Raw genomic sequence first — 8205 nt, forward strand, 5'->3', positions numbered from 1 at the left:
TGAGAAAGTATAATCTTCTGGAAGATGTAAAGCCCTGCGTACTGTACCAAAAGTGACTACAAAGGAGGAATCACCCACTTGGAAGATAATACTGGGAGTTCCACGTTGACCACCATCATCAAAAAGTCCAGTCCTCCAAAACCTCAGAACTTGTTGGCTTGAAAAGAATTCAGGCTGTGTTAATGCATACCCAACCTCACTATGTGCAAGAAGATCTTGCACAAAGTGCAATTCAGATGGAGCTTCAGTGTGATCAAGAACTGCAGCATAGTTGTTGGGGACAAACTTAGCTCCATCAATGATTAAATCCTTTGGTGCCATGTGAAAAAAAATTGAGATTCAAGTATGCCTGTTAGGTGTTTGATATAATGTCTGTATGAAAAACCAACGTGAGAAATAAAGAGAAAGAGAGTAAAAGTAAGGAGAGAGATAAAATATGAAGAAAATAAAAGATTAAAGAAATCTTCTCTCTGTTGTACTTATACTCTGAACAAAAATGTTACCGTTGGACACCTGTCAGACATGCAGTAATAACGGACAGTTACTGGGCTCGAGAAAACAGGAATCATTACTTACCCATTTGCCTAGTTTCAAGGAAAAACCGTTCCATTTATCAAGAGAAACAGTTTTAATTCAAAATTTAAAACGTTATCACTGATTGAATTATTTTTCACTGCCATCATTAATATTCTGAAAATACATCACATGAAAATGACCAAGGTAAATTAGATAAGTAAGTGCTGAAAACGAATCAGAACTTAATATAAAACAATATTTATATGGTCATCAGAATATCAATCAGGATTTATCAACACAAGATAAAATAACTCAGAGACAAAATCTTGAAGTAAAAACAACTTTCATTAATATATCAAGACAATACATTTATGAAATGGAAATTACATCAATACTTATACAAGATTTTCCCTAAGCTTCTAAACCGAACATCAACAGCCTTAGTCCTAGCTAAGAAGCCTGACAAAGCTGATGATGAAGAAAAACAGGAAGAAGACAAGATTAAATCATTTCTTCTTCTTCCTACTCTCGACAAACAGAATGGCGAGTCTGATGATTCGCTCTTGCTGGCGGAGAGCTTCCAGCCTTTCCTCCTCCAATCGCTCCAGATGGCGATGGTAGTCCATATAGAAGAACAGGAGGTGTGTCAGTACCTTCTGTGGGACAGAGTCCCATATCTCCTCAGGAATGGCTGTGACATGCCATTCCTGCTGCCAATCGGCACAGCTTAGCTCCATATTGAAGTTTTGGTAGTTCAAAAACATGTTGTATCTGACCATTGTGTTTTTGAAAGAAGAAGTATGAAGATAAGTGTGTGAGAAGAATTTGATGGAAAGACTGATGTGAAGTGGCTGCTTATATAGGCAAGAGAATGCCAGGAGACGCAAAGAAATTGAATGCTGATAGGTAGAATTAATTCTACATCGTCTCCCTAGACTTTGAAAAAGAATAACATTCATTGGAAAGAGGAAACATGGTTTAAAGCGCACAAGAAACAAGTAACATTGGACTGTTCAGGTACAAATACCATTAACCCTAACCATAGTGACTATTAATCTTCCACTTCAACATATTCAATTATTAACTGAGACTGTTATCAAATTTTATTCACAGATAAGTCAAGTAAAACATTAGAATGTAATATCAGAACTTAGACTTATATCAGAACTTAACAGTCATCAGAACATAATTTCTTAACTCGAAAAAGGAATGCCCATCTTAGTAAATCCTCATACAAGTTCTGAGTTATAGACTTCAGAACTTAATCATTAGAACGTGTAACTAGAACTTGTCCTCAGAATTTGTGCAAAGGGACACAGTGACTGTTTATCTAAAATAACATAGACCACCACAGTAATTTTCATCATTCATATGGAGTGATTAGTGTGTGCATTAAGCTAAATAACAGACAAAGAGTAAAGTCTGAGTCACTTCAGTACATCTTAGAAATAAGGCATAACTAAAATTTTGCTAAAGAGCTGTCATTGTCCTGAAACCTACTGATGAATGAGTTCATGCTTGAGTTCACCTCAACTGTTTTGTGCTAATTTTATGCATCTTTTGAAATTCTATTTTACAGTGGCTTCTCAGTGTAAGTGAGTCACGACTGTTTATCAGAATTTATGCTATTATCAGAGTATTTCTCCAGTAATCATAGAGTGTGAAAAGTCACCAAGAAAATATTTTGCTTTTCTAATACATATTTACTTAATACCAGCAATGCACTTGGGTCGTCCCTTCCACATTTTTACTCTAGATCTCAAAGGAGTACCTGATTTTATTCTTTGATCTTTTTGCTTTTTCTTTGGATAAGTGAGGTTTATCAGCACTTAGTACATTCAGCAGTTTTACTAGTATCAGAACTTAACAGATGAGTAGCATTATTCTAATTTGTGACTTAGTAATAAGATATACAAAGTAAACTTAACTACGCTCAATTATCAGAATTTGCTAGTGTCATAAGATTTCCACTGAAATAATTACTTCTTACATGGAATCATTTATTTATTGAAGACTATTAGGTCAGTATCTAGCACAGTTATCCTCATAGGATTGAATAGGTACTTAAACAGACATATCACTTATCAGAGTTTAGAAACATATATCAGACAATCAGTCAGTACTTAAAGACATTTATCAATTACGCACAGAATACACAATGAGATTAATTCTGTAAATACTGAGCATAAAGTCTGATAACACAGAACAAGACTAAGCAGATTTAGAGAAAGAACCTGAAACCATTCCAAGTTCATTTACCAATCTTGTAAAAGTAGCTTCACACAGTGGTTTTGTGAAGATATCTGCTAGTTGTTGATCTGTGGGATCAAAATGCAATTCCACTGTACCTTCATCCACATGTTCCCTGACAAAGTGGTACCTGATGCTGATGTGCTTTGTCATAGAGTGTTGAACTGGATTACCTGTCATAGCAATAGCACTTTGATTATCACAGTAAATAGGGATTTTGAAATATGTTAACCCATAATCTAGTAACTGATTCTTCATCCAAAGAATCTGTGCACAACAACTTCCTGCAGCAATATACTCTGCTTCTGCAGTTGATGTGGAAATTGACTTTTGTTTCTTGCTGTACCAAGAAACCAATCTGCCTCCAAGAAATTGACAGCTTCCACTTGTGCATTTCCTGTCAATTTTGCAACCTGCAAAATCTGCATCTGAGTAACCTATTAGTTTAAAATCTGATTCTCTAGGATACTATAATCCCAGAGCAGCTGTTCCTTTAAGATACTTAAAGATTCTTTTTACAGCTGTTAAGTGAGGTTTTCTTGGATCTGCTTGAAATCTTGCACACAGACAGGTAGCATACATGATATCAGGTCTACTAGCAGTTAAATAGAGTAGAGAGCCAATCATACCTCTGTAGTCAGTAATATCTACTGATTTACCGGTATCCTTATCCAGTTTTGTTGCAGTGGCCATTAGAGTGGATGCACTTGAACAATCTTGCATTCCAAATTTCTTCAGCAAGTTTCTGGTGTACTTGGTTTGACAAATAAAAGTGCCTTCCTCATTCTGCTTGACTTGAAGGCCCAGAAAATAGCTAAGTTCCCCCATCATACTCATCTGATATCTTGACTGCATTAGTTTGGCAAAGTTCTTGCAAAGTTTGTCATTTATAGATCCAAAAATGATATTATCAACATAAATCTGGACCAGAAGTAAGTCCTTTCCATGGTTGAGGTAGAACAGTGTTTTGTCTATTGTCCCTCTGTTGAATCCACTTTGCAGAAGAAACTGAGCTAAAGTCTCATACCATGCTCTAGGAGCTTGCTTAAGTCCATAAAGTGCTTTATCAAGCCTGTAGACATAATCTGGATGTTTGGTATCTACAAAACCTGGAGGTTGTTCAATATATACCTCCTCCTCCAATTCTCCATTGAGAAAAGCACTTTTCACATTCATTTGAAAGACAGTAAACTTTTTGTGAGCAGCATAAGCCAAGAATATCCTTATGGCTTCTAACCTAGCAACTGGTGCAAATGTTTCATCATAATCAATTCCCTCCTGTTGAGAATATCCTTTTGCAACCAGCCTTGCCTTATTCCTTGTAATTATGCCATCACTGTCAGTTTTGTTTCTGAATACCCACTTTGTACCAATAACAGATCTATTCTTTGGTCTTGGCACTAGGGTCCAGACTTTGTTTCTTTCAAATTCATTCAACTCTTCCTGCATTGCTTGCACCCAATCAACATCTTGAAGAGCTTCTTCCACTTTCTTTGGCTCAGTCTGAGAGAGAAAAGAATTGTAAAGATATTCATTTGAAGTACCTGTTCTAGTTCTGACACCTGCATCAGGATTTCCAATTATCAAATCAGGTGTATGTGATTTTGTCCACTTCCTTGCAGATGGAAGGTTTTCCTCTAGAACTGGATGCTCCCCATGATCCATGCTATCTTCATTTTCATTTTCTGATGCTCCTCCTGAAACTATGCTCTCTGAGTTGGAGTCTTCAGTATTTAAATTTTCAGCACTATTAGAACTTGGCTTATCAGAACTTGACGAATCGGAATTTGAAGAGCCAGATGTATGTTCTGATGTTTCTTGAGCTGTGGTAGGATCTTGAGTATGCTCCCCCTGCATCAGTGCATCTTCCCTTGGCGTAGCCACCACAGTTTCAATAACATTAGAGTTTATTCCATCAGAGTTTACAGTATCAGGACTTAGACTTTCAGGATTTTCAGTATCAGAATTTGAGTCTTCATTTTCAAATCTCAGCTGATCATGGTCAATGAAATCTTCAAGACCAGTAATCTTCTTGTCATCAAAAGAGACATTGATAGATTCCATGACTACTTTTGTTCTCAAATTATAGACTCTGAAGGCTTTTGTGGAAAGTGGATATCCAACAAAGATTCCTTCATCAGCTTTTAGATCAAACTTTGATAGCTGTTCAGTATGAGTCTTGAGAACAAAACACTTGCATCCAAATACATGAAGGTATTTCAGATTTGGCTTCTTTTTCTTCACCATCTCATATGGTGTTTTTCCATGCTTGTTAATGAGTGTTGCATTTTGAGTAAAACAAGCAGTCTGCACAGCTTCAGCCCAGAAATAGGTTGGAAGCTTTGCTTCTTCAAGCATTGTACGTGCAGCTTCAATGAGAGTTCTATTCTTCCTTTCAACAACTCCATTTTGCTGTGGAGTTCCAGGAGCAGAAAATTCCTGCTTTATTCCATGGCTTTTGCAGAACTCTTCCATTATCAAATTCTTGAACTCAGTGCCATTATCACTCCTTAAAACTTTCACAGAATCTTTGACCATTTTATCCAGATGTTTGACATGATCAATCAAGATTGATGCAGTTTCACTTTTTGTATGCAAGAAATACACCCATGTGTATCTGGTGAACTCATCCACTATGACCAACGCATACTTCTTCTTTGCAATAGACATGACATTTACTAGACCAAATAGATCAACATGTAGTAGATGATAAGGCTCAAGAATTGATGATTCAGTCTTGCTCTTGAATGAAGATTTTCTTTGTTTAGCTTTCTGACATGAATCACAAAGACCATCAGGAGCAAATACTATTTTTGGCAATCCTCTCACAAGATCATTCTTGACCAGTTCATTTATATTGTTGAAATTTAAATGAGAGAGTTTCTTATGCCAATTCCAGCTTTCTTCAATTGATGCTCTACTCATCAGACAGATTGCAGAACCATCAGTACTTGTTGAAAGCTTAGCTTCATAAATGTTACCACGCCTGTATCCTTTCAGAACAACTTTGCCTTTAGATTTACTCACAATTTCACAGTGTTCTTCAAAGAAATCAACATGATAACCTCTGTCACAGATTTGACTTATACTCAGTAGGTTGTGTTTAAGTCCTGAGACCAGAGCTACTTGTTTAATTATGACATTTCCAAGATTGATATTTCCATATCCCAATATTTTTCCAATGTTGACATCTCCATAAGAAACACTTGGGCCAGCTTTCTCCACAAAGTCTGATAGCAGGGCCTTATTTCCAGTCATATGTCCTGAACATCCACTGTCCAGAACTAGAATATTTTTCCTGTTGCCCTGCAATCACAAAGACCACTAATTATTAGTTTTAAGGACCCAGACTTGCTTGGATCCTTTGGCCTTATTAAGTTTGTTAACATTTGCAGCGGATTTAGCATCAGAGTTTATGTTAACATTTTTCTTATCAGAACTTACACTATCAGACTTTGAATCAGAATTTACACTAGAAGGAACAATGGAAACTTTCTTCAAAGAAGGTTTTATTTGATAATAATCATAGTACAAGCTATGATATTCCTTACAAGTATAAATGGAATGCCATAAACTACCATAATGAAAACAAGGATTTTGTGGTTTGTATCTAACAGACTGACTCTTAACTCCTGACTTTGAAGGTAAGGAGTTAATATTCTTATTCTTCCTGCAAAAAGAAGCCAGATGGTTAGAACTTCCACAGTTATGACATGTTTTCCTAGAAGCATCAGGAACAGGTTTATAATTATTGCTTTTATTCACACCTTCCTTTCCATTCCTATTTTTCCTAGGTGATTTTACCTTGTTTGCATTCTTAACATCTTTCAGCTTATGCTTAAGCTGCTTCTTTGTCATTAAGCCTATGTTCACTTCAGCTGTCTTTTCCTGTTTTAGTTTGTCAGAAGTTAATTTCTTTGTAACTTCTGATTTTTCATTTTCAGACTTTACAGTTACAAACTTAACAGGTTTTAACTTTGGCTTTTGCTTATCAACAGACTTAATTTCTTCAGTTCCTTTATCATTCTTATCTTCTCCATAACCTAAGCCCTCTTTCCAGTTTCCACTACTTAGCAAATTTTGAGTTGTTTTGCCAGAGTTAGACCAAGTCCTGATAATCTCTCTTTCCTTTTCTAACTCAGTTTTTAGAGATTCATTTATTTTTAGCACTTCATTCCTAACATAAAAAGCATCATCTCTATCTTTCTGAGTTTGATGGAACATGACTAACTCTTTTTCTAAGAAATCATTTCTTTTCTTAAATGCAAGATTTTCAGAAGTTAATCTTTCACATGTTAAAGTTTGATCTCTATAACTAACAAACATGGTTTTAAGATATCTTCTCAACTCATTAATATCATCAGTATGAAAAGCATAAGTAGTCTGAGGTACCTTTGTTTCAGCAGCTTCAGAACTGCTCTCAGCACTTTCTTTATCAGCATTTGCCATCAATGCATAGTTTTCCTCACTTTCAGAGTCTGAGGTGTCTGTCCATCTTTTCTGCTTTGTGACAAGAGCCTTGTCTTTGTCACCCTTTACCTTCTTGCAATCAGGAGATATGTGGCCTTTCTCACCACAGTTATAGCATTTAACATTGGTGTAATCTTCTCTGTCAGACTTTCCTCCTCTGCCTTCAGATCTTCTGAAATTCTTCTTATCAGAACTTATGCCTTTCCTGGAAAACTTCTTTCCCTTCCTGAACTTCCTGTATGCAATCTTTGTGATTCATTTCACCATAAGAGCACACAGCTTCATCATCTCCTCATCAGCATCAGCCTCAGGCAAGCTTTCAGAATCTGAGTCATCATCACTCTCAGAACTTGATGACTCAGTATCAGACTTTATGAAAAGAGCTTTACCCTTGTCTTTCTTTGAGGAAGCTGCTTTGGGGAATTCTTCTTCAGCCTTAAGAGCAACTGTCCTTGACTTTCCTCCTTTCCTCTTGCTTCTTTGTTCCATCTCCAGCTCATGAGTCTTGAGCATTCCATAGATTTCGTCAAGAGTTGTTTCATCAAGATTGTAGTTGTCTCTTATTGTCGTTGCCTTCAAATCCCAGCATTCAGGAAGAGCTAACAGGAACTTAAGGTTTGAATCTTCAAGATAATACTCTTTATTAACCAATGACAAATCATTCAAAAGTTTGACAAATCTATCATATAAATCATTCAATGACTCATTAGTCTTTGAGTCAAAGTGTTCATACTCTTGAGTGAGTATTGTCTTCCTGTTCTTCTTAATTGTGTCAGTTCCCTGTCACCTTGTTTCCAGAGCATCCCATATCTCCTTAACAGTCTTGCAGTTGATTACCCTGTTTGACATTACATTATCAATGGCACTATGCAGTAAGTGTCGTACCTTAGCATCCTTAACAATTGATGCTATGTCTTTAGCAGTATAATCACTCTTCTCCTTTGGTACGGTATTTGCTGCTTCACCTGC

Source organism: Apium graveolens, chromosome 3 (assembly GCF_009905375.1).
Source record: "Apium graveolens cultivar Ventura chromosome 3, ASM990537v1, whole genome shotgun sequence".
Classification (NCBI taxonomy): Eukaryota; Viridiplantae; Streptophyta; class Magnoliopsida; order Apiales; family Apiaceae; genus Apium; species Apium graveolens.